At 39.6% G+C, this 26900-nt stretch overlaps 1 protein-coding gene across 2 annotated transcripts in view; it reads left to right on the top strand.

Moving 5' to 3' along the window:
• Positions 1–10248: 10248 nt before the first annotated feature.
• The window catches only part of LOC129747900 (plasmanylethanolamine desaturase), a 90166-nt gene continuing 73514 nt past the window's right edge, over positions 10249–26900 (top strand). For both annotated transcript variants that reach the window (XM_055742298.1, XM_055742297.1), the window contains exon 1: positions 10249–10498. The gene's annotated coding sequence lies outside the window, so the exon portion shown is untranslated. The remainder of the gene's footprint in view (positions 10499–26900) is intronic.

The raw sequence follows: 26900 nt of genomic DNA, 5'->3' as shown, positions 1-26900 counted from the left end.
TTTTTTTGCGTCGTGACTTATCACTTCATCAACCGGTGCTGACTAGCTCTAATTTTAGGTAACACCCGAGTCGAGGGTTAGTTTGGTTTAGAGGTGTCGTGTAGGTACGAAAATTAGGGTAACATAAAACTAAACTTTTTTATTTGTTTCGAATCCGAACAGTCCATACCTGATTTCAAAATAAGAACAGAATAAGAATTCAATAGAATGAACAACAAATTTTTATAAACTTCTTTGTGTTCGATGTTATCAAAAAAACCCTGTAAAAACATTTCTACCGCGAGTTAAACTTGTTAAAGGTGATTTGATGTTTTTTTTTAATTTCATTTATAATTAAATGGCAAACGCGAAACTATTGCGACACCGAAAATGACATGCCAATTTCCTTATTATGTTTAGAATCAAATAAAAATTTTAGGTTAGTTTTATACATATATTTACTTCAAAAATCAAAAGTACCATCCAGTACCAGTTTCTCAGTTTTTTTTTTTCAATTTTCTTAACATGCATATCTTGTCTTTGTTAAGAAAACGGCAAAAGGCGCTTCTTTCAGATTTGTAGATCTCGCCATTTATTGTGCCCTTTGTCACGACAGGCTCACTCCTCAGTCCGCAACAGTAGATGGCCTGCCAAACGAGATATTTGGAGGCGAACTCCGACACATCGAACTTTCTCTTAACGGTGAAAAACTCCAACCTCGGAATTTGCTTAAAATCGGCTTTTATATACGTTTCGTCGTCTATCACACTGCCGCCATATTTTGTCAGCATCTTCAATTAGAGCTTTCGTGCCCGACTTTTAGCCGTCGAACCGCTCATCGCGATTTGGGAAGTTCTGTACGTTGTATGTATGTTGTCCAGCTCTCTTCTTTGCATCCTTTGTGACATGCCGATCTGTTTAGCTAAATCACGGCTTGAGACGTTAGGATTTGCTTAAATCATCCGCTTAACCTTTTCCTCCGTCTTTTTATTCTCCGGTCCCGGTTTTCTTCCAGCTCCTTTGCCGTGGTCCAATTTCAACCGCTCCTAGAAACGCTCCAGCACTCCGGAGACGGTTGAATCACAGACTAAAGGCAGTGTTCCGAAAATCACTGATTGCACTTCGTACCTGAACGTACAGCGGTCGGGTTTCGTTATTGATTGCTACTGGACCTACCCGATCATCGATCGTTCAATTCATCGCTAAAATACAGATCACCTCGCACGATGCTTGCTGTCAAAACAGTGCAGCACCATCATCAAATTGGAATCTCACCAATGCGCAATGCATATGGCGAATCATGTTGGTCTTCGATCAGGAGTGAATGGATCAGGCAGTGAGTGAGTGATACATGAAACCGATCATTGGCGTATTTTGTTTTATTTGAAACATAGCAAATTAATAAATTTATTTGTTGTTATAGCGTTTTTCAACATCAGTATAATAAAAATCAAATTGTAGTTGTGTTTGTGAGGGAAAGATGTTAACTTTCGCCATGTTTTTCAATTTTTACAAGTTAATTATTAAACTGTCGTCCGTCACGTTAAAATTACTGAGAATTTATGGTGTCCCGCACAACTGTTTGATTTTTCTCGTCCTGCAAAAAATAATTTTGAATTTCATATAATTCAGGCAGATACTGAGTGAGCTACATTCAGAATGGATCAGTTTGTATCTCACTCAGCTCCGATATGCGATGTTTGCAAAACCGATGATTCTGAATGATGCGACTCGGTTTGCATAGCTGATTGGAGCGCTGATCGAGATTGCATACCAGCCAGGCGAAGCAGTTGCGAGAGGAGCTATCCCACTATACAATCAGAATGTTTCCTGATCCAAGGAAATGGAAAGATCGAGCTAGTAGGAAAGAACAAGTATTGTTATCGAGGCTTCGGGTTGGGCACACGAGGTATACTCATCGGCATTATGTCTCCGGGGAACCAGCAAGGATGTGTGACTTATGCAACGTAAGGCAAACAGTGGAACACATACTCATCGAATGTCCTGAACTCCAAGGACCCAGAGAGGCGTACCAGATTGGCGTGTCCATAAGGAATATCCTTTCAAACGACGAAGTAGAAGAGGAAAAACTAATTTGTTTCTTTAAAGAATCTTATTTGTTTGATGATATGTAAACTAGAATAAACTTCTTCCAGAGACGAACCAGCCAAAGGCTGAAAGTCTCTTAAAATAAAGACAAAAAAAAAAAAGAATGTTTCCATAAGGAAACGCATCCTGAGTGTTTTATTTATTTATTTATTCATTTATTTAAGTCTTTGACTGCTGTCATGCAGACTGAGTGTTAATATTAACTTATGTTTAAATTAAAGTTACATTAAAGCTAGGGAACGTCACGGATTGCACATTTGAACATTGATTTTGATACATTGAAGTCAAACAAGTATGACACATCGTTGAAGACCTGACAACATCGATTAAGCGGGTGGTTTTGTCCAAAAACTGTTCTGCTTCTAGGTAGCGTAGGTTTGGTTGCGCAAACGACGTGCTGGGGCGTGCAAACTCAAGCTTTGGAGCAATTGTGGACAGTCAACAGTGTTCGTCAGGATATCGTATACAAACATTCGCTGCAAATATGTTCTTCTTTGACTCAGAGACAATATAGACAGAAGTGCGCACCTTTGGGTAAGGCTGTAGCCATACGGGGTCTCTCCAGAGCAGTCGACGCAGTGCATAACGAAGAAATTTTTTCTTAATTCGTTCGATCCGTTCGATATGAACAGAGTGGTAGGGTGCCCAAACTGGTGCCGCATATTCCAAGACACTTCGTACTAAAGAGCAGAACACTGTCTTGAGAGCGTATGGGTCCTAAAAGCTCAAAGTATTTCGTCGCAGGAATCCAAGCATAGCAAAGGCCAAGCAAAGCTGTTGTTGTCACGATGTGCTGATTAAACGAGAGCTTCTGATCAAAGGTTACTCCTAGATCCTTAATGGTGACAACTCTTTCAAGCGGTGTGCCACCAAAAGCGTATTCGAAGACCACGGAGGTTCTGGTTCTATAAAAACTAATACACTTGCATTTATCGGCGTTAACTTCCATCCCATGTTTTCCACACCATGCGAGTAGTCTATCGATGTCTTCTTGAAGCGCAGCACAGTCCACTCTCAAGTCAATGATCCTGTAGATTTTCAAATCATCTGCGAACATTAGTTTTGGCGATTGAAGGAAAGTTGCCAGATCGTTAATGAAAATCACAAAGATAAGCGGTCCTAAGTGACTTCCCTGTGGAACACCAGATGGCATATCGAAACTAGTAGAATGAATTCCACGAATATTTATAAATCCATGACGATGTAACAGGTATGAATGCAACCATTTGGTTGCCCATTCTGGAAAACCGTAGCGCTTAAGTTTCTCCATCACGACCATATGCGGCACTTTATCGAAGGCTTTGGCAAAGTCGACATATATTGAGTCCACTTGCAGTTTTTTTATCAGTTGCAGCATACAATTCACTGGCATAGCACATCAAGTTGGTCAACGTCGATCTTTTCCGGATAAACCCGTGCTGGACTTCGGCAAGTAACGGTGTAGCTGCTGAATAGAGCCTTTCGTACATCAAAACTTCAAGCAATTTTGAAAAACAGCAGAGGATTGAAACTGGCCGGTAATTCTCCACATAATTAGGGTTACCAGATCCCCCAACACCAAAAAGAGTACATTTAGATGTTTTACCCAAAAAAGTCAAGAGAAACGATATAACTCCGGTTTTCTGAGCTCCAAGCCATCAGATTGATACAAGATCAATTTAATTATCGAGCTTCGCGCCCGGAAGGTATGCAAAAGAAAGTAAAAGGATGTACATATTTCGTATTTTCTAAGAAGACTTCTACTACCTTGAATAAATGGGGTACTACTGTAATATTCAGAGATATTTCAATTCAATCAAATACTGTCAATTTATTGCGGTTATGCAAAAGTTTGATTTTTCGAAGAGATAGCAGTATTTAGATGTTGCTGATGCTGAGCAACCACAAACACGATAAAACAATCCATTTCCAGTTTTTTTTTATTGGCCTTTACAATCCTTATTTGAGATTTGTGCGCATTTAAGCATATTACCTAATTGTGTATATATTGATTATTGTTTGCATACATAAAGGCGCTTTTCGCGCTCACTTTATTACGACTAAATATGCATGTTAATTGAAACAAGATTTAAAGTAATTTGTTGTAAGCTGTATTCCTTTCGTAGTTTTTGCATTAAATCTGAAACAATCTCATAAAATGGAAAATATACATAGAATTTTCTGATCAAATGTCTTTCAACAAAAAAAGAGTACATTTGGTGAAATTTCACAAAAAGAAGAGTACGCCCACTTCTCGATCGAAAAAGAGTACATGTACTCTTAAAAGAGTACGTATGGTATCCCTACACATGATGAGCATTTCCAGGCTTATGAATTGAAGAAATTGAAGCGATTTTCCAACGGCTAGGAAAAACTCCTTCTGAGGTGGATCGGTTAAAAATTAGACAAAGCGGTGTTGCAAGCGAAACAGCTATTCTCGAAACCAACGAAGATGGAATTCCATCTGGACCTGGACCTTTTGATGGATCGAGCGTACTGAGAACGTTTAGCACCTCCTGATCGGTAAATAGAGGTTGCGGTAGCCTGACGTCGTAGTTCGGCAGATTTCGAAAATAGGTATCAGCACAGTCAGAAGTTGAGGTGCTGTATACGCTGCTGAAAAATTCAGCAAACAAATCAGCTGATTCTCTGATACTGCTCGAGGTGCACCCATGAAACGATACAGAAGATGGAACCGTATTCTTAAGGCGGCGACTGTTTGTTTTGATTGATTTTCGGAACACTGACTAAAGGGTGATACGGTCAAAATTTGGTTAAGGGAAAACGCGTGTAAATCGGTGAAATCGTTCACTTAAAAAATCAAATTAAATTTCTTTTTCAAGTTTAATTAGTATAAAATTCAGGAAAAATATTCAGTTAGGCTTCCGCTTTCCCAAATCCGAATTGCCGGGCCTTACGCTTAACCCCTGCCATCAGATATTGTACAGCCACCTTGTCCACCTTCTTAGCCGCAGAAAGCCAGTTTGCCTTGAACTGCTGCTCGTTCTTAGCAGTTTTTTGGTCTTCTTTAGGTTCCGCTTGACAAAAGCCCAGTATTTCTCAATTGGGCGGAGCTCTGGCGTGTTGGGAGGATTTTTGTCCTTGGGAACCACCTGCACGTTGTTGGCGGCGTACCACTCTATGGCCTTTTTACCTTAGTGGCAAGATGCCAAGTCCGGCCAAAACAGTACGGATCAACCGTGTTTCTTCAGGAAAGGCAGCAGACGTTTATTGAAACACTCTTTCACGTAAATTTCTTGGTTGACAGTCCCGGAAGCTATGAAAATGCTGCTTTTCAAGCCACAGGTACAGATGGCTTGCCAAACCAAATATTTCTTCGCGAACTTTGACAGTTTCATGTGCTTGAAATATCTGCTACCTTTCCCCTTCCTTTTGCCGTATAAAACTCCTGTCCCGGAAGCTGCTTGTAGTCGGCTTTGACGTAGGTTTCGTCGTCCGTTACCACGCAGTCAAACCACAGAGAACCAGAGAACGGGCCCCGAACAAATATGTGTCGAATCCGTGTGTAAGAATTTGAATCGTCGGCCATTTTAAAACCGTTAAAATTGGCCTAAAAACAGCACCATCTAGTGGCTCTTAGCTAAGTGACTCAGCTGTTTTTGTCGATTTTTTTTTGTCAACAGTTGAGAACACTCAGAACATAAATAACCCGAAATTTACTTCCAGGTTGCACCAAAACAGAGTTCAGCTAGTTTTCTTTTTTTGGGGTGCAGAAAAAGCAACATAATGAAATTTGCAGCAGATATGCTCTTTAAACGATATCTTTTTCTTTTGGCAATGTTGCCTCATTTGGTACTCGTTTTGTATTGGGCCACTGATTTTGTTTGAGAAAAAAAGCTAATATTATTTAGTTGTTTGAGGAGATAGTTCATATAAGATTTTAATTATGTGTCTGTTTTAATATGAATTATAATTGAAAAAAATAGTTCAGTCAACATTTGCCGCAGGATTTCTGTATGATGTGTTAATTTATGATACAATGGATAAACTTCACTTTTTGTTAAGGATCAGATTTTTTTATCAAATTTCACTCACAGCGAAGCATTTCAAATCTTATTAATCGAAAGTATCACCGCCAATCTTTGTTCGAACTTCAGTAGGATAGGACTTCAGTACCTACTTCCGAAAATTGGAATAGCTTCTTAATATCGAATTTGGCCTCTTAGACAGAGCAAATTAATTGCATGGAGGTTACCCGGACACCTAAGAATCCTAAGAATTTAAGGGAATAGCAATAGGCATTTAAAAGCAACTTGATATAAAAATTTTATAAATTCTTCAAATATTCCCCCTTCTATTATACTAATTACCGACAACCTATAACACCATGCGCCAATTGTTCACCAATCCTACCGAGATAACAATTTTGTGAAAGAAAAAAGAATACTGAACGAATTTTTAAATTTGTGTTCATCATCTAAATTTACTCTAAATTATAAAAAAAAATCAATTTAGTCTTGATGTGAATTTTCTGTCGACAAAAACAAACACAGGCCAAAAACTGAAAAACCATACAATTATTTTAATACCCGATTGAGTAACTGAAAATAAATTTGGCTTTGAGCGCATTTTTCATTCGTTGAAGGTACTATCGTCTGAGCGTGTAGAAAAAATTTAAAAAATAAAAGTACCGGTAACGACATCTGGTGGCTCTTAGCTAAATTGCAAAAATCTCGTCGTTTATTTTGAAATCACGGTTGGTATTTTTACACACGGTTGGGGCTCCAGCCCGAATTCTGGTTCTCTGTGGTCAAACTTCGTCAGCATCGTCGTGTACAGCCTCCGGGATTGCGCTTTGGCCGTCGTATTTTGTTTATCATCGCGATTTGGAGTCACTATTTTCTTGTAAGTCGATAGTCCGGCTCGTTTTTTGGTTCGATGCACGGTTGTAGACGATACACCCAGTTTATTTGCGGCATCTCGGAGAGAGAGGTTAGGGTTTCGCTTGAAACTACCGGCAACTCTCTTTGTCGTCTCAGCGGCTTCCGGTTTTCGATTTCCCCCGATCCAGACTTCCTGGCTGTCGACAAACGTTCCCCAAACACTTTAATTACATTTGTAACGGTTGATTTTGAAACTTTTAGCGATTTTGCCAGCTTTGCGTGCGAGTAGCTCGGATTTTCGCGATGCGAGAGCAAAATTTTGATACGCTGCTCTTCTTCCTTGGACGGCATTTTGACAACTGAAGAGTGAATTCCATAATCAAAATAGGAGCAACATTCTTCACACACACACACACACCTTCAAAATGAGGAGTGTTCAGGTTTTTTAAATGCAAAATTGAAAGAAATACGTCAAGTTAATATTGACCAAATTGTGACCGTATCCCCCTTTACCACAAATGCAGCTACCGCCATCCGATTCAAACTCGCTTTTCCTTCTTTACGCCTTCAAAAAGGATTTTTGTTTTGAGGTATATATTTAGGTCGTTAAGGAATATTAAACAAATATTACACAATAAACAGAGCTACCTTGATGAGAATTGTGATCTTCAAACAAGTTAAGCAGCGCTATCTGGTGGTGGCATTTCCTAGCTTCTCAGCTAGTTTTGCGAAGAATGAAAAAGGAGTGTCCCGTCTGTTTGTCTGTGACTAAACGTTATTTAGGAAAAAAAATATCAATATATGTTGATCTAAATCTAAACTTGCATCACCGATCTAGACTGTGTGCGCAAATGCAACCCGCGCGTTTGTTGTTTGGATTGTCCAGCTTTGGTGTCCCAGCTTCCAACGTTTTCGATCGATCTGCCTTGTGTTCTTGGTGCATCACGCACGGGCCTAAGCAGTTTGGTGAACAAAACGACCAATCCTCCGATACGCGTGCTGCCAGTGATAGCGCGCAGTTATTTTTAACCGCTCATCGTTGAAACCGGAATCCTGTGTAAACCTAAAAAAATCGTTTGTTCAGCCGGCTTGTGATATAGCTCAGTTGGCAAGTCTGTTGTCTCCTGTCCGCGAGTTCGAGCCCAAGAGTAAACATCGAACACAGTTGTACCGGATAAGTTTTTCAATAACGATCCGCCAACTGTAACGTTGATAAAGTCGCGAATGCCATAAAGATGGTAAAACGACTATAATCGAAACAAAAAAAAATTAAAAAAAGTTTGTTCAGCAATGTGTGCATGACACCGCACTATACACGAGGCTTGATCATTTAGGCCGGCTTTTACCGAAGCTCCAGGTGCGCGTTGAACTAAAAGCCCATCCAAGCAGGAAGGGATAGAATCGACCAGTTGTGGGTGGGTGCTACCGCGCTTCTTTCGTCGCATCCAGGCGTCGTCAAGCATACCCCATCTGCTCCAACTAGAACGCATGCGATGGGATGTTCTCTAAAGAAGTATTCCGCAATTGAAGGCTGCCGCTTACGAGAAAAACTGATGACTGCACATTTACTATGATTCAATGCCAAGCAGTTGATGTCGCACCAATAGAGTATTTCCCGAGACAGATTGTGGTAGGGTAACTTTTTGTTTTTGTTTTGAAAAATGTAAACACCAACTGGTCGCCATTTTGATGTTTGATGATAAGCACTGTTCAATGCTTTCTTTTAAAAACTTATTCAGTTAAAAGCATCAACATATCTTCATGTCTTAACTTGTTATGAATCAACAATTAATTAAATAAAGAATTTATATTTCCCTCACCAAGTTGGGCTTGTAAAACCACTACAATTACATTGCCAATTTCATTTCGTTAATAACTGGTCATTGAACATGCGTAATGTTGTTGTTATGTTTACCATACCACGATATGCCGAGAAAATGTAATCATTAAAAATCATTTGTTCGTCTGGCAAGTGGGAAATGCCTTATTAGCGAAGAGGTTGAACCGATTTTGCAGAAAATTGATATCGTCGTAGTCGTTTACGGTGTAAAACAGTTCAAGGTCATCAGCATAGCAATGTTTTGGGCCATCGAGGAGTGAAAGCACGTCGTCGAAATAGATTAGAAAAATAATCGGTTCCAAATGGCTTCCTTGTGGCACACCGGAGAAGGCAGTGAACTACCTGGAAAAGTTATCTCCCGTTCGAACAGGCAATTCGCGCCCATTCAAATAACTGCGAAACCAGCCAAGCAAAGAACCACCGAACCCTAAGCGTCAAGTTTTCCAATGGCATTTCCGTGGTTCACCTTGTCGACTGCAGCTGACAGATCGGTGTAGATAACATTAGTTTGAGATTTTCCAGCAAAGCTTTCACGCACAAAAGAAGTAAACGTTCCTGAATGTTCCTGACAGCACTAGCCAAATGCACTGGGGATGTTGAAGCTCTAGTGAAGGTATTTGAAAACTTTTGGGCAAAGAGATCGCAAATTCCATGATCATAGTTCGCCGTAATGTCATTCAGAAACATCTGGGTATGAGTATTTACCAGGTTCTTTCCGCTGACTATTCAAGTGTTTCCAGAATTATTTTGGGCAGGACTTGAAGTTACGCTGTAATCCGCGATGGTAGTTCTTGTAACGATTGCTGGCTTATTTATAAGCGGAGTTAAGCTTACGATAAATATACTTCGTGTAGGGTGATTGTTGCTCGTTATAATTCCGAAGCGCACACCTTTTTCCGTTTTTCCGTGAAAGCAATTATACATCCGAAACATTGTGTTAAGGTTTTCCAGTAGCAATTGGTTTTTTCCTTCCGCCAAACGATTTGTGTGACCATGATCTTTAACGTGCTAGGTTTGCCCCTGTATAGGGATTCCGTTTATTTACGGATGACAAAAAAGCAGAAGAAAACATAGTGTTCAAGCTAGCTAGGCTTATGCATGGCATCACCATCATTGCGTCGCGTCCTTGCTTTCTGGAAGTGTTGCTATGTCTGTAGGCCATAAAGCTTCGATCCTTGGTAGCCTATACACGAATATCGTATATAGATACAGTTCATATGTATCAAAGGCCGTTCGTCGTCATCGTCATTCACGAAATTCGGCAGCATGGAAAATTGGGTAGCGGTTTTTCGAACTTGGGTGGCTTTTGTGGTGGGTTGGTGAGGTAGGTGACTTTCGATTTTCGTTTTTTTTTCGGCTACCACAGCACGGTGCTTTATTCTTCGTTCCTTGTTATGGTTCCAGTTTTTGGTCGTTTGAATGAATCAGCCAGAAGTATACCAACACGAGGGCTAAAGTCGCACATAAGTCATTTCCAACAGGGGCGACTTCAGTTCACGTCGAGCTGCCTATTCAGGCTGAGAGTGTTTGGGGTTCAGATTTGTGTGTACGAATTTGTCGACCAGTTGAAGCGATTGATTGGTGAAATTCGAAACCATGTGGAATGTGTTGAGTCTGTGAATCTTCACAGTTTGGAGTGATTTGGAAACATTTGCTGGGCAAGTGGGTAATGACGTTCCTATTTTTATCCCCAAAAAGTGCTTGGTTGTTCGTGTCTTGTTTAAAAAAAATAAGGAACTCTCAACAGGTAATAACTTAAACTAATCAATATTAAAAAGTAATCGAATTTATTTTTTACACATCGATGAATTTGCCCAACTTTGGATCAATGGAATTAGAATAAAATTTAGCTCAAGTTCAAGTGAACATGAACACTGATTTTTAAAAAGAACTCATTTCAATGATGGTGAAATACTGGTGGTTAACTTAGTCTATTAAACTAGAAACTGCAATGGAAGTGCATTAGATTACACGTTTATTCTAGCGAAATATTTACTACAATCATTTGATTTAATTTTAGGTTGAACTTTTAATATATTTTAAGTAACTTATACAACCAAGCAATCAACAACCTCACTAAACTGTTATCTTAAGGACGGCAATAAATCAACTCGGGATGGTGATCACATTTTCTTCACCGGTTAGGCTTCATTTGAAGTGCCAACAATTACAAATTACTTTGGGATTACTTTTCCATAACTGAAGGTAAAATTAAATGAAAATTGAGATATCATAATTCAAATTTTGAATCGGAATCGCGACATTGCCAATATTTCGAGTTTTAAGTTGATAAGTATATCCCTTCATTTTGGAATAAGAATACATGCATCTGCGACAATAAGAATAACAAAAAGTTCTAGATCAAGTTCCCATTATGAAAATACATATTGCCCATTATTGCTGGCAATTGAACGGAACACTAAAATGACAAAAATTATAAAAAGACAAAAATGACAAAAGTGCTAAAGAGAGAATAACGACAAAAATGACAAAACCACAAAAAATGCCAAAAATTACAAAAATTACAAGAATAACAAAATTTACAAAAATGACCAAATTTCTAAGTATTACAAAAGTTATCAAGTTAATTTACAAAAAGTACAAAAACGACGAAAATGACACAATTAAAAAGCAAAAGAGACAAATATCGTTATAATGGCAAAATTCACAAAATTTCCTTTCGGAAACAATATTTCTGCTTGAGCTTCTGGGAAAACGTTTATTAAATAATGGGTTTTGACAAAGGTTGAAGCGAAAACAGTTTTCCATTTTTATACCGGGTTTTTTTTTACTGTAATTCAATTTTCAGGCTCTTTGCGCGACAATTTGGCTCGAATTTCGTCCAGGACTTACCTACATATAATTTATTTTCCCCTTCGGAATCATACCAACCTGCAATAATCATTGAAAATTTATTTCAATGGGCCAGTTACAAGTTAGTTACTGGTGATATTACTACAACCCCAATTGACCCGACCGAGTGCTCATATTTTGGGAACGTCCGTCGTCCCCAGTATCATGACGACTAACACCATGCCAAATCGCCGTTACTGCGGTAGTTGAGAACCTGACCGGGGAAGCATAATTTTCACGTCCTTCGGCTATGGTTCTGATCAGAATGGGAGACTAAAAACACGAGAATGGAAGTGGAAAACGGTGTGCCGCTGAATAATTTATTAGCAATTCATCGTTGTCGCCGCTCTCGCTTGTTGTGGTAAGTTTTTCCACCGATTCCATTGTTTACTTCTGTACCGAACAAGTTTCTGTAGTATGGGATTCAACAATTTTTTTTGCTGAACAGTGGTGGCGGGGAAACTTTCGAGTAACTGAAACTTTAAAAAGTAGGTAACAGTTTAAAATTTTGATCAAACTAATGTTAAAAAAAAACAATTTATTGATTACTCTTAAACACAGGATAATATCAGGATTTTATTATCACCCAGTTTTCGGTACAAAGACCCAACTACCATCGATAAAAACATGTTTTCATAATTCAAAAATTATATCAGTCAATTTCAGATTGATGACTGTGGCATCCTAGATGTACCTCTGGCTTTCATAGCCATAACATTATCAAGAGACAACCTTTCATCATCAGCGGTAGCAATCACTCGTACAACTGCTTTCTGAAATAACTAGATATCGATGATGTCACTTGTGAATCAATCTCGGGTAAGTCCTCAAAACGGGCCGTCTGGCATTCCACGTTGTGAGATCCAGTCAGGAAAGATTTTGGCGTTCAGCAAGGGGGAGGGACGAGACCTGGGTTGAAATTATGAATTCTATTCGATTTGAGATACTAGTTTCGAGTTTTAACTCAAATCGAATTAGAATCGGTATTACCTATCTCGTTCGAGTTGTAAATTTTAACGTACTAGATTTCGAGTAAACCAGGTAGTAGATCATCTCGAAACGTTCCATCCGAATCGAGCTCGTTCAAGATCGGTAATGCCAAAGTCGGTCGAATCGAACGAAACTCGATTGTTTTGAGTTCCATAATCCCGCTCCTGGATTGGAGTGGTGCCCAAACTGGATTAGTAAATTATAAATGCTCTTTTGAGCAAGAGAGAGTTCGATCGCTCTACTGGACAAGAGGTTATTGCTCGCCCTGGATCGGAAAGAGGAACGGAGAATTAGTTGGAGTGGTGCCCAATTCAGGAAATTGACAAAGACCTTATACTTATCATCTTTATAACATAATTAGCTTTTCGAATAATTATTCAATAGTAGCCGTACATACTTATGTTTAAAGATTTTTAAAAGGTCGATATTATAACATCAATTTTTAAGCCTTTGATCGGATAAAAACATTGGAGACATTCTACGAGTCGGGTGACGTGACAAGCGAAATTTCACTACTTAATCTTGGCTTAAGGATTGAAACTTAAGTTCGGATGAGCTCCGCAGACCGATTCCAGTTCGCCTAGCCTGAAATTTCAAACATGAAGGGGTTTCAAGAGTCAGCACAACGAGATGAAATTTCACAAGTCACGTCACGTCACAAGCCCATGAAGGACCCATATTTTCACCAAATTAGCCTTATTTTTAATGCCAGTGGACAACAGAAAATACATTATTTTTATGAAAAGAGTTAAGCAGACACTCTAACCAATCTGTTGCAGATCTTTTTCCGGCAAATGAGCAGCATCAAACTGATCACAACGATGACAACTAAGACAACAAGATGTAAGGGAACATGGTATTCGGTGGACACATGTTTGCTACACATCATCAACTTCTCGCGGATCGCCCTGAAACGCTCACAATCGCAAGGAGCGTAGTTTGGTATCAAATGAGGGTTTTTAAGTTTCCTCAATCTAGCACTAAACAGCGTGACGTTCGTTTTGGAATCGATATTTTCCACCATCAGCTCGGTTCCACTAATTACACTCAATCTTAGATAATCATTGAAATGGCTACACTTGTTCCATAGCCTCAGAACCGGATCATTTCGGTCTAAGCATTTCAAGATTCCATTCGGTTCGGTGACAATTTCAAATTGCAAATCGTAAGGCATTGTCAAATCTTGGCAATAAAATTTAATGCTGAACATTCTCCAATACAGCTGCCCATATTCGTGCGTGGATAAGGAAAATATCACTCGAATGCATCTATTTTCTGCGCTGTTGATTAAATGCTGAAAATCCCCTCCTTCTGAGCCGGATGTCATATTCTCAACATGCATTTCATGTAGTTTGAAATCATGGATGGTACAATTCAAATGGGCTGGTTCCGATACGGCTAGGGAGCAATCAGAAAGGACACACCTGGTCGAAACCACTGGGACCAATTTCGATATTCTCAGCAGTAGTAGAAACAGTACACATTGATTGGTACTTCCAACAACGAGACAACGATCTCTACCAGGGGCCATGGTTGAAGCGCAAATGAATGAAATAAACAATTACTGAACTTATTGAAATATGAAATATAATCATTTCCCTAGTGAAACGGGCTTGTTATATGGCTCAGTTGGCAAGTCTGTTGTCTCCTAAGCCGATGTCCGCGAGTTCGAGCCCAAGAGCAAAACATCGAACACAGTTGTACCGGATAAGTTTTTCAATAACGATCCGCCAACTGCAACGTTGATAAAGTCACGAATGAAATAAAGATGGTAAAACGACTATAATCGAAAAAAAAATTCCCTAGAGAAGAGGTTATACAGGATTGGGGCGTTGCGAAATATTCATTAGTAAAAAAGCTTCGCATTGGTCGGGAAAGTTGATCGATGACGAGCTTAAGTCACTAACACGTCAGCCGATTGAGGGTAAAGGGTGATACGGTCAAAATTTGGTCAATATCAACTTGACGTATTTCTTTCAATTTTGCATTTAAAAAACCTGAACACCCCTCATTTTAAAGGTGTGTGTGTGTGTGTGTGTGTGTGTGTGTGGAATGTTGCTCCTATTTTGATTTTGGAATTCACTCTTCAGTTGTCAAAATGCCGTCCAAGAAAGAAGAGCAGCGTTTCAAAATTTTGCTCGCGCATCACGAAAACCCTAGCTACTCGCACGCAAAGCTGGCAAAATCGCTAAAAGTTGCCAAATCAACCATTACAAATGTAATTTAAGTGTTTGAGGAACGTTTGTCGACAGCCAGGAAGTCTGGATCGGGGGGAAATCGAAAACCGGAAGCCGCAGAGACGACTATGAGAGTTGCCGGTAGTTTCAAGCGAAACCCTAACCTCTCTCTCCGAGATGCCGCAAATAAGCTGAGTGTATTGTCTACAACCGTGCATCGAGCCAAAAACCGAGCCGGACTACGACTTACAAGAAGGTAGTGACTCCAAATCGCGATGATAAACAAAATACGACGGCCAAAGCGCGATCCCGGAGGTTGTACACGACGATGCTGACGAAGTTTGACTGCGTGGTAACGGACGACGAAACCTACGTCAAAGCCGAATACAAGCAGCTTCCGGGACAGGAGTTTTATACGGCAAAAGGAAGGGGAAAGGTAGCAGATATTTTCAAGCACATGAAACTGTCAAAGTTCGCGATGAAATATCTGGTACGCCGCCAACAACGTGCAGGTGGTTCCCAAGGAACAGAACCCTCCCAACACGCCAGAGCTCCGCCCAATTGAGAAATACTGGGCTATTGTCAAGCGGAACCTAAAGAAGACCAAAAAAACTGCTAAGGATGAGCAGCAGTTCAAGGCAAACTGGCTTTTGCGGCGAAGAAGGTGGACAAGCTGGCTGTACAAAATCTGATGGCAGGGGTTAAGCGTAAGGCCCGGCAAGTCGGATTTGGAAAAGCGGTAGCCTAACTGAATATTTTTCCTGAATTTTATACTAATTAATCTTGAAAAAGAAATTTAATTTGATTTTTTAAATAAGCAATTTCACCGATTTACACGCGTTTTCCCTTGACCAAATTTTGACCGTGGCCCTTATTCTGCGCCGCGCGTGACGTGATAATTGTCACCTCACCTCGGAGTCACCGTGAGATATGTCACCTTATTCCCGTAGTCGATATGGGTAAAGTGACAGAGGTTTATTCTAGGTGAGTGGCCGAATGAACAGATCTGTCAAAATGGTACAATTTAGCTGGTGCTGTTTTGATTATTTTGCTTTCGCTTCGGATTTTCCGGATTAGTTTTTTGTGTAACGGTTTAGAATTTCGATTCGAAAATGGCCATCATCGGATGGTACGGTCACAGCAAGCTGCTTGAGGATGATAAACGGACGATTTGTGCGACGTAAGTAGAAATTTCGCTTATCAAAGCTGGGTTCGGATTTGGGTATTATTGCCGAAAAAACAAAATCAGATGCCGACGGCTCCGAATGGTGCCGGTTTAAATATTTTCCCCAACCGAGGTTACCACCGTGGCATGCCGGAAATTATCGATCCGAACAGTTAGTTGATTGTGGCTTACTGATTCTTTACTAATGGATTTTATTGTTTTTTAGATTTGGAAAAGTGCTCGCAATCTTAGAACTGGACAAAAACTTACAACATGACTGCGCCATCTTCGAGGCTGCGCCCAAGAAAATTTCAATAAATAAAAAAATCATACATATTCAAAACTATCATTCTTTATCATTTAATAAACTATTTAGAGCCTTTCATTCCCGTGTACATAAATTTTCTGTTAAATTTCTTTTTCGTCACCACCTGAAAAGGTACCGACAATCCTTATTGATTGCCGAATTAGTTCAGCGAATCTAGATTTGTTCGTGAAAATTGTTTTTAAAATGGTCATACTTTAATGTTGTTGAACTTTTAGAGCCAAATTATTCCCTGTTTCATAAATTTTTCATTGAATTTCTATCTCGGCGCGACCTGAAAAGGTACCAACAATTGTCACCTAAAATCGTCACCCGAATGCGACGATTCTCACCCACGCTGACTACGAGAATAGGGTAAGAACTCACAAAGCTCATCCGAAGTGACGTTCCTCACCTAAACCGACTGCTGGAATAGAGTGACTTGGGTGACTCGACTATCGTCACGTCACTCGAGGCGCAGAATAAGAGCCCGTATCACCCTTTAGCAGTGTTCGGCATTAAAGCGCTATGGAATGCTGATACATGCTTTTTTCCAGTGTCTGGCGTTAAATCGCTAATCGCTAATTAGTCCGCTACTTTTTTGTCGACAAATTTATTTTCTTACGGGATTTCAGTTGAAAAAAATGGATAAACAAACTCTACTAGGTGCAATTATTCAAGCAGGAATGCTGATAAATGTTATTTTCTATAAAGTGATAGAGTTTTTTGAGCCGTAAGTTCTTCAGAAATAAAGTTAAAAAATAAATATTCAACAAAAATGTAGCGAACTAACTAGCGAATAGCGTTTTAATGCCTACCTCTGCCCTTTAGTAATCTTAGCACGAGGACAAGAGTTGCCCAAATTAGCCGACTTATGAAACAAAAGGTCCCATGTACAATTTGGGCTAGATCGGACCACCAATTTGTTTCCACATGCCTTTTTATTTGGTAACACAAAAAATATATGGAAGAACTCCTCCCCATTCTCATCACCCCATTAGAAAATGGGAGGGTCTCAAATAATCATGTAAACGTTTCTCGTACCCAAGTATCTTCCCGTGTCGAATTCCATTTATACGATTACTTTTCCAGTTACGCTAATAATTGTAACGGAGCCCTCTCCCCTATTCCTATCTCCTCACTGGAAGAAGGGAGGGGACTCATTCTATCTTAAGAATATTTCTCGTACCCTAATATTAAGCTCATGAGCACTCTTCGACAAGTTAGATTTAGGAAAATCGTGTCAGGAAATATTGTGGGATTTTCGTTCGAATTAAACAAAGGATATTTTTTTGTTCATTCACCAACCTAAACACATCCTTCAAATAATGCTTAACTTAAAATACTTGCTTTTGCTCTCTTTCCGATAGCTTTATTTTCTATTTTAACAGCTTTGTTACGGTTTTTTTTTTCAAACACACATTTTTTTAATAATCATCTTGAAAATCTAGTGGGTTTTTCAGATCCTATCGGCTTCCCTGAAATTTTTTCGACATCACACTAGCGCCAAATAAGAGTTAACGGGTTGGGGTTCAACCTCTAGTTGAAACATTTTTCACACACACTAGTGTCACAGGGGGATGCAAATAGATGTTTGTCACACGATACATCTTTAAGTTATGGCTCGAACCGCGAGTTTTCCATGGCAGATTTTTCTCAACAAAATCGCTGACACCAAACTTATGACACCGATCACAGCTAGATATGGGGCAACTTGATATTTTATCACAAGTTTGCTACAACTTTCCCAGCTCATTACAATCTTGTTGTATACCTCACAATCGCAATCTTTTAAAGTTGACGTTTTTTTCAACTTTGCACTAAATAGCGTCAAATTTGATCTGGGATCTATATTTTCCACCAACATTTCAGTTCCACTGATGGCACTCAATCTAAGATGATCGTCAAAAGGGTTGCAAAAAGTGGTTTGGATTGGGCCATTGAAGCATTTCAGAATTCCGTTTGGTTCGGTGACTATGTCATAATATGATTTGTAGTTAAAACCGATACCTCTACAATCAAATTCAATGACTAACACCTCTTTTTTTGGTGTCTTTCTGAAGACTAGCCAATCAATTCTTATTTGAATACATCTCATATGTTCAATGCTGCTGATCAAAAGCGAAAAAGCTCCTTCTCCTTGGTTGGATGACTTTTTTTCCACATACATTAAACCTGGGTCGAAATCTTTAATGGTGCAATTTTGGTGGGCTGGTTCCATCATTGACAAGGAGCAATCGGAAAGGACACACATTGTCGAATCCCCCGGGACCAAGCTCAACATTCTCAGCAGCACTAGCAGTAGCAACTTTGGAGAAATACTTCCGGCAACGATACTCCGGTGTCCGTCCAAGGCCATGGTGGAGGAGTGAATAAATCATTTTTTTGTAGATTCATTGGAATATGAGGGAAAAAAATCATCAGTTAAAAATAAACGCCTTTGCCAACGTTAATCGATTATTACTGAATGGTTCAACGTTACTTTACGAAGGAGAACCAAAGTCGTACTTTTTTTTAATTTGAATGGATTTTGTAGAACATTTACCTGCGGATAAAAGACTTTTTGAGGAACCTGATCCAGGTTCTGATTCCAATTCTGCTTTTGGACCCAATCCTTATACTGATCCTGATCCCGCCCTGATCTTCGATTTTGATTCTGGTTTCTTATCATAGACTATGATTTTCCTGCATCATTATTTCGATTTAGATTCTGGATCTCGATCTCGATCTCGATAATGTACTCGATTTCTTCTACTGGATCCTGACGTCAACTTTGATCCCGGATTATGATTCTGCAGTCCAAATATTTTGCGTACGATTTGATCACCGTATTTTGTTTATTTTAGCGATGAGCAGCTTTTCTACCTTGTAGCAATGAAGTCAGGCCTATTTATAAGTCAGCTCAACGAAGCAGTCAGAATAGTTTGCCTTTTTATCTATTCATATATTCGGATCGAGCTTGAAAAAACCTTGTTCTTGTTCCTCTCGCTTCATGGAATCAATTTACTTCACTTTTTATTAAATTTTTAGCTCACTATTGGGTCCTCTAGGACTTTTTTTTAGCAATTTACCATGAGAACTTTGGTCGAAAATTGGACGCTATCTCAAAAACCATTTGACAGATTGTCACCAAATTTTGAACACATACACATTATATTGCTAGGTAGCTGTCTGAAAATTTCATCGATTTCCATCGATGTTGCACTTTTTTTGCGAATACACTCCTTAGTAGATTTCTAGTAGTATTTTTCACCCAAAAATGTGTGCTTTTACTTTAAAATCATTTTCGACAGCAACAATGTAAAATTTGATTCGAACAAAAGCACAAATTACTGCATTTGGTGCTTTATGTGTTATAATATCACAAATGTATCGAAATCTGTAAATTTTGAAAAGTTTTCATTTGATTTTTCATTAAAAACAAAGCTGATTCCAACCTACCCCTTTTTCCTGGTAAAGCATGGATCACGCAAAATCTGGACGCAATAAAAAGGGTCTATCTCGGAGCTATGTAAACGAAATAAAAATGTTTTGATGTCCTTTTCGACAAAATCCACCCGTTGGCCCAATACCACTGTAGTACCTCCTAGCTGTAGTGGCAGCATGTTAAATCTGGCGAAAACTTTACTGGTCCTTTGTGAGATCTAATGTACGAAAAATAATGTTTTTTAAGGCACTCCTCCTTGTACATTTCGGAGTCCATGGTCTTGTTTTTCACAAAAACCGGGGTTTTTCGTCCGCAGCTGCAAATACCTTGCCAGATCAAACACTTTCTTGCCAACTTATCGGCAAAAACGAATTTGAACCAGTGGCTTTGTAAAATTTTTGGCCAGGAAGCCACCCAAAATCAGATTTCACGATTTTTGAATCAGACCACGTCGGGTTTTGACGTGGGTGTCCAAAATTAATTTTCGCCTCGCGGCTTCCATTACGTGTGACTTTAATGGAACAAAACGAATCATTATGAAATTTTCAGCACTGATAGAGAAAACATTTCCAAAGAAAGTACTGTCAAAACATTCCAGATCCGACAACTAGGAGCGCTATGGTATAATAAACAGTGCGTCCAGATTTTGGATGATCGATGCTTTAGGGGGAGAATCGCATGTTTTTGTAAATTTAAAAATAACTGGTGAAACCATTATTTTTCCTGACTACGTCAGTTTGATGTCTTATCAACCTTAAAACTTTTGATGTACAAGTGGTATCTGTGGACATTGAGAATTTTAGAAGCCATTGAAGTTAAAAAGTTTGGCATGATGCCCCAGTTGACGATATATGCCTCAAAAACCTTCCACGTTGTTAAGTTTTCACGCTTATCTGGATAAGAGTCAGAGCCGTTAGCCTACTTGAAAAGGTACTTACTTTCGTTTAAAAAAAACTATTTTAGAGTTTTACAACAGTTTATTCACCAAAAAGGGGCTTATTGATAAAATGCCAGCTTTCAAGCTCTCTTAGCTTTATTGTCCACTCTATGATCTTCGATGTACAAAGACGTACGACCTGTATTAAAATACCCAGAAACAAGACACTGCACAACTTTTTTGATCTTCTCAAACATTTTTTAAGAACCCGTTAACATCTGAAGAATCCGGTTAACATTTTGTTTTGCTTTCTAAGCCAACTGAAATATGATCTCAGCATCGTTAAGTAATCGCTTGAACCATATGTTTTCGGTGGAAGATTTTTTTCGAGAAAATCACTGAAACCAAACTGATAACACCGATTACAGCAAAGTATACGGCAACTTGATATTCCGTCACATGATTGCTACAAATTTCCAACTCGCTCAAAATCCTGTAAAGCTTACAACGGCATTCGGGGGTGGACTTATGTTTCAACCTTACACTAGAGAGCGTCAAATTTGTTTGAGGATCTATATTCTCCACCAACATTTCAGTATCACTCATGGCGCGCAATCTGAGATGATCATTGTAAGGGTTGCACTTATTCAATGTTCTAGAAATTTTTCCATTACCATCTAAGCATTTAAGGATTCCATTTGGCTCGGTGACTATTTCGTAATATAATTCGTAGGACATACATGAACAAGGGTACACACAATTAAAACTAAAGGTCAACATTTGGTAATCAAATATCTGCCCATTATTATGATTACTCAAGAAAATACCTATTTTAATGCATCTCATATGCTCAGTGCTGCGGATCAAATGCGGGAAAGTTCCTCCACTTTCACTGGATGTAATATTTTCCACGTATAATGAATTTAGTGTGAAATCTCTGATGGAACAATTTTGATGGGTTGGTTCTATCATTGGTAGTGAGCAATCGGAAAGGACACACCTTGAAGATCCCACTGGGACCAATCTTAATATTCTCAGCAGCAGTAGCTGCACAAATTGTTGACTACCACTTTTGACTACGGGGCTTCGATGTCCGTCTCTGGCCATGGTTGAGGAGTGAATAAATCATTTACCAGTAGATTCAATGGAAGACGAAACCATCTTAACCAATTATGGTCGTTGAGAAATACTCATTAGTTAAAAATATATGTTTCTGCCCTGTGGGATGTCCGAGAAATTGAAGAACGGTTGCCATGCTCCTGCCAATTTCAGTGGAATATTATTTTACTGAAGAGGTTTTGGAAGAACACCCGACTGCAGCTCTGATTCCAATTCTTCTTCTGGAACTTATTCTTTATATTGACCCTGATCACGACCCTGATCTAGGATTCTTATTTTGAATTCTCATCACATAACAGCTTCTGGATCTCGTTCTTGATACTGGACTCGGTTCCTGATTTTGGATCCCAACTTCAACCCTGATCCTGGTTCATGAGTTTGGTTTCTAAGTCTTGATTCTGCCTCATCACGATACTGAATTCTCGTCCTGGTTTTGAATCCGATTCTTAGATCCTGATCCTGAATTCTGGATCATTGATTTCCATCCTTCTCACTTACCCTGATGCTGATCCCGATCCTGCATCCAAGTCTCTCCTGGAACTCTAATCAAGATCTTGATCTTTATCGTGGATTTTGGATCCTGATTCCCGTTTAAGGGCCTGCACCTTGACTCATATCCGGATCACCTGTTCTCAGATGCTGACACCTGTTTGTGGATACCAATCCTTATCCTCGATCCCATATTCTGGGCGCTGGTTCTGATTCTGAATCCTATTTTAATCCTGGACGTTAAGCTTGCTTTATTACAAGGATTTCGAAGCAATTTCGTGATCCATACTGCTTACGATCCCTCCATTTACTATTCGTGAATTCGTTCTATTCTGGAAACTGCTTCGCTCGTTTGGAGACCAAATTCCAAGTTTTGATCCAGTAGCATCGAAGCCGTCCAAGGAAAAATTATTAAACATGTACGCATTAAGATTTGTGCCATGGAACGTTGCTATGACTTTACTCGTGCCGCGTGGCTCAGCAGGATTTGAATATCGTCGGGATAGGCCTGTCATTAAACGAACCGGTAGATCGAATCTTCTGCAAGCTTCAACATCTTCTGAGTTAGCGCGCCTAACTCCAAAGGCGCTTTCTCTTTCCTCCTGCGGATGTTCAGAAAGTAAAACTGTACATACACAATTGAGAAGCGTTAGAAGTCGATTGTTGGTATGGAAACTGCATGATGGAGCACCTTAGGACGGATTTCCTCCATGGTTGTCCCTTGATCTCCACCGTCGCAGGGCCATGCACTTTCGGGATTTCACAAGAAGTCTGGTTCACGGAACCAACAACTGCTATTTAGACTGGGGATTGGGTAGCCTTTGCGACTTAGAATTTTCAACGGCGCCACACCAGTATTCGATCCGATCAGAGCACACTCCACCTTCCCTTCTTCCTCGAATCTGAAGTACGCTGCGGCAGCCATTCCATTCTCGCTTGTATCACAGAAGATGTGGAGTTCGACGTTATAACTGGATTCAGCGGATGTCGTAGTACGGTAGCAACGAGGAATCCTGCCTGACCTGTCGGACATTCGGCAGAGTTTCGATCCACGTCAGCCACTTTTCGGTTAGTCGTGCGTTCATCACGTCGTCCCAGCCAAAATCAGAGCGCCAAATCTCCTGCAGCAGAATCTTGAGGTAGATCAAGAAGTTGCCGATGCCAACTTGAATGGGCAGTTGCAGCGTAGGCTCCTTATGTAGACTTTCCACTGGAATTTGAAAGCCAGCCTCCTCAGTTTCGACGCATATCAGCATGTCATCCTCGTAGTACTCATATTTATTGCACTGCACCACCCCAGGATACTGCGCCTCTAATCAATCAGCGTTTCGGTTCTTCACTGCTTGAAGAACATGCCACCCCAAATGTCATCACCGTCACTACGTACACCTTGGGATCTCCACTCTCAGCAACACTGGTCCACAAAATCATCTGGCTTTGCTGGTCACGCTTCTTCATGGCGACCTGGAATAACATTTCTCGAATGTCTCCAACGCCGAACTCTCGGACTGATAACACGGACCTTAGCTGATGGGGATCCGTAAGTAGAAACAAACCGAGTAAAACTCCGTTGACCTTGGCTGCTGCGTCGAATACAACTCGAATCTTCCATGGCTTGTTTGGATTCGTAACCGGAACTATCGGCAAGTGTAAAAAGTTGATCAAATTTCAGGAAATCTGGGACAATGGCAAAAAATTATATATCTACAGGCTGTACACACTAAGATTGCAATTATTCCACTCGGGACAAAATCATCTGAATTACAGGAAAACGGCTCGAAATGACACTTGAACTGTCAAAAAAACAAGAGTTTTTCTGGGCCACGGGAAAAAAGTTAACCGAATCTCTTGACAATCACTCGATCCTGAAATTCGAAAGAATTCTCATTTGAGTGTAGGAAGTCGTCCGAATCCGGGAAGGGATTCCTCCGTGACGTTGGAGAAAAGACAGTTGTATTTTCTCTTCCGTGATTACTTTTTTCGGTCATCTTTTTTACCGCGGAACATTTTAACTCGCCATTTTCTGTAACATTTACCATTTGTTGTGTTGAATTAGTGGTGTACTTGCGCAGAACATTTGGCCGAAAGAAAAATTGTTGTTTCAGAGAACGGAACAACGTGCAACTGGGACCAGGTTCCAGCAAAGTTCATGATTGCAGCTTTCGAGAATGAGGCTGATCGGACGCAAGATGCTTTCCCCCGGTGTGGGATCTTATAGGCCACCACCCCTGAACCCAAGGTCTTAAATGCCAGGTTCGCACGGCGCCTTGGTATGCATAAGTGTCAACCAGCGATGCCGTGAATATATTAACAATATTTTTTTTTATTTACAGATTAAGTGTCCCGCCTGTGTTTTGGGTTGAGGTTATGATGTGTCCACATAGCAAAACGATACTTTAAAATGAAAAAAAAAGTATTGATAAACATTTCAAAATAAATTTCGATCTATTTGCCTAACAATTGTTTTTGTTTTTTTAATAGTGCATTGGGATTTATTTTAATTTTAAAAAAATAAATAAAAAGCGAGGGAAAAGATTTCTAGTTTAACTGAAAATCCCGGTAGAACGCTTTTTCGAACTCACAGGTAGATTTGACAGTTGTTTCCCTGAGCACTTTTTCTGTACCGAGATTTGTCCTGTAATTTCAGCTGTTGAAAATACAGGACAAAATCGTCTCGATCACAGGAGAAAAGATTAAGTGTGTAGACTACAGCCAACCAGTAGTAGTATTTTTTTTTATTAAATTAGTAACTTTTTTAAAATATGAAATTAGTCCAAGAAATTTCATTGTTGATTGTATCGTTTGAACCACTTTTCTTTTTACGTTGAACATCTTGAGGACTAAATATATTTTTTGTTTTATTAACTGAAATTGATCTCAAAACCATTAAGTATGTGCTCCCACCAACTGTTTTCGTTTGTAGATTTTGATCAAGATAATCACTGATCCCAAACTGATGACAACGACCACAGCCAGATATACGGCAACCTGATAGTCCGTCACAAGTTTGTTACAATTTTTCAACTCCGTCGAAATTTTCCCGTAACGCTTACAATCGCATTCGAAGAATGATAACTTCCGTGTCAAGCTGTAACCAAACAGCGTCGAATTTGTTTTGGGATCTATATTTTCCAGCCTGATTCCAGTACCACTGACGGCACTCAATCTGATATGATCCTTGAAAGGGTAGCAGTAGTTCATTTTTTTAAAAAATGGACCATTCCGTTCTAAACACTTCAGCATACCGTTTGGTTCGGTTACTATAACAAAATTTAACGAGTAGGGTTTATGAATACGTCCACAATCAGATTCAATAGTCAGCGTCTCATACAGCATCTGCTCGTACATGTGATACGTCCGGAAAATTTTAATTCGAATACATTTCATATGCTCAGTGCTGCCGATCAAATGCGCAAGAGTCCCTTCTCCTGGGCTGGATGTCATTCGTTCCAAATGCGTTGGATGTTGCAAGAAATTTCTGATGGAACAGTTTTGGTGGGCTGGTTTCATCTCTGGTAGAGAGCAATCGGCCAGGACACACCTTGTTGAATCCACAGGGACCAGTTTGGAAATTCTCAGCAGCAGTAGCAGTAGTAATTGATGATTACAACTCTCGATAATGGTACCTCGGGATCCGCTCACAGCCATGGTTGAGGAGTGAATAAATGGATTGCCAGTTGATCCACTGGTGTACGAAAAATTCCGAAAAATGTTGTCGTTGAGAAATATTCATAAGCTTTTTTTTGTTTCGATTATAGTCGTTCTATAATCTTTATGTCATTTGCGCTTTATATCAAAGATGCAGTTGGCGAACAGTCATTGAAAAACTTATCCGGTATAACTGTGGTCGATGTTTAATCTTAGGTTCGAGCTCACGGACATCGGCTAAGGAAACAACTGACTTTCCAACTGAGCTATATCACAAGCAACATATTCATTACTTTAAAAAGATTTTCTATTCTAGGAAAGTGAATCGATAAACACATAAAAATCCAACCATATTTTTTTGAAAGCTCAAAAGTCGTTTTTTTAGTTGAAGTTTTTAAAGAATCCACGACAGTAGAGTTAACATATTTTTTTGTGGCAGGTCACGATTTCATCTTTATCACATCAACATAAATTATGGTACTTGAAATCGATCCTGTTTTGGAGCAGGTTTTGAGTACACTGAGTGCGATCCCTACTCTAACTTTGATCCTGATCCCGATCCTGATCCTGATCCTGATTCTGGATCTTGATCTCGGATTCTCTGATGCTGATGCTGGACTTTTGTTTAAATCTTAATCAATGATTATAATCTCGTTTCATTCACGGATCCTGATCTTTACACTGGACTCTGATCCCGATTCTGAATATTGATTTTAACCTTAATCCTGGTTCACGATTCCAATTCCTGTGTCCTAATTTTGGCCTTGACTCCAAATCTTAATCCTGGATCCTGAGTCTGGATTTCGATTCTGATCATGTTCTTAAAATCGCATCTTGAGTCATGATGTCAGATTCTAGATCCTAGATCTTGATCTTTTCTGCTCATTTATCCTGATTGATACTGATTATAATACAGGATCAAAATCCTGGATTTGAATTTGTTTTTTTTACCTTGATCCGAAGGACCAAGATGTCCTTTTTCAAGTTGGTAACCACAGGTGGTAAATCCCGGTTTACGGATTGTATTACAAGGCACGGCGAACCACCGCGTCCCCCCCCGGTTTGCTACTCTGGGTCAAAGGGTACAATGTAAAGACTCG

This window comes from Uranotaenia lowii, chromosome 2 (assembly GCF_029784155.1).
Source record: "Uranotaenia lowii strain MFRU-FL chromosome 2, ASM2978415v1, whole genome shotgun sequence".
Taxonomy (NCBI): domain Eukaryota; kingdom Metazoa; phylum Arthropoda; class Insecta; order Diptera; family Culicidae; genus Uranotaenia; species Uranotaenia lowii.
Note: the sequence above shows the minus strand (reverse complement) of the source record. Positions and strands in the feature narration are given on the sequence as shown.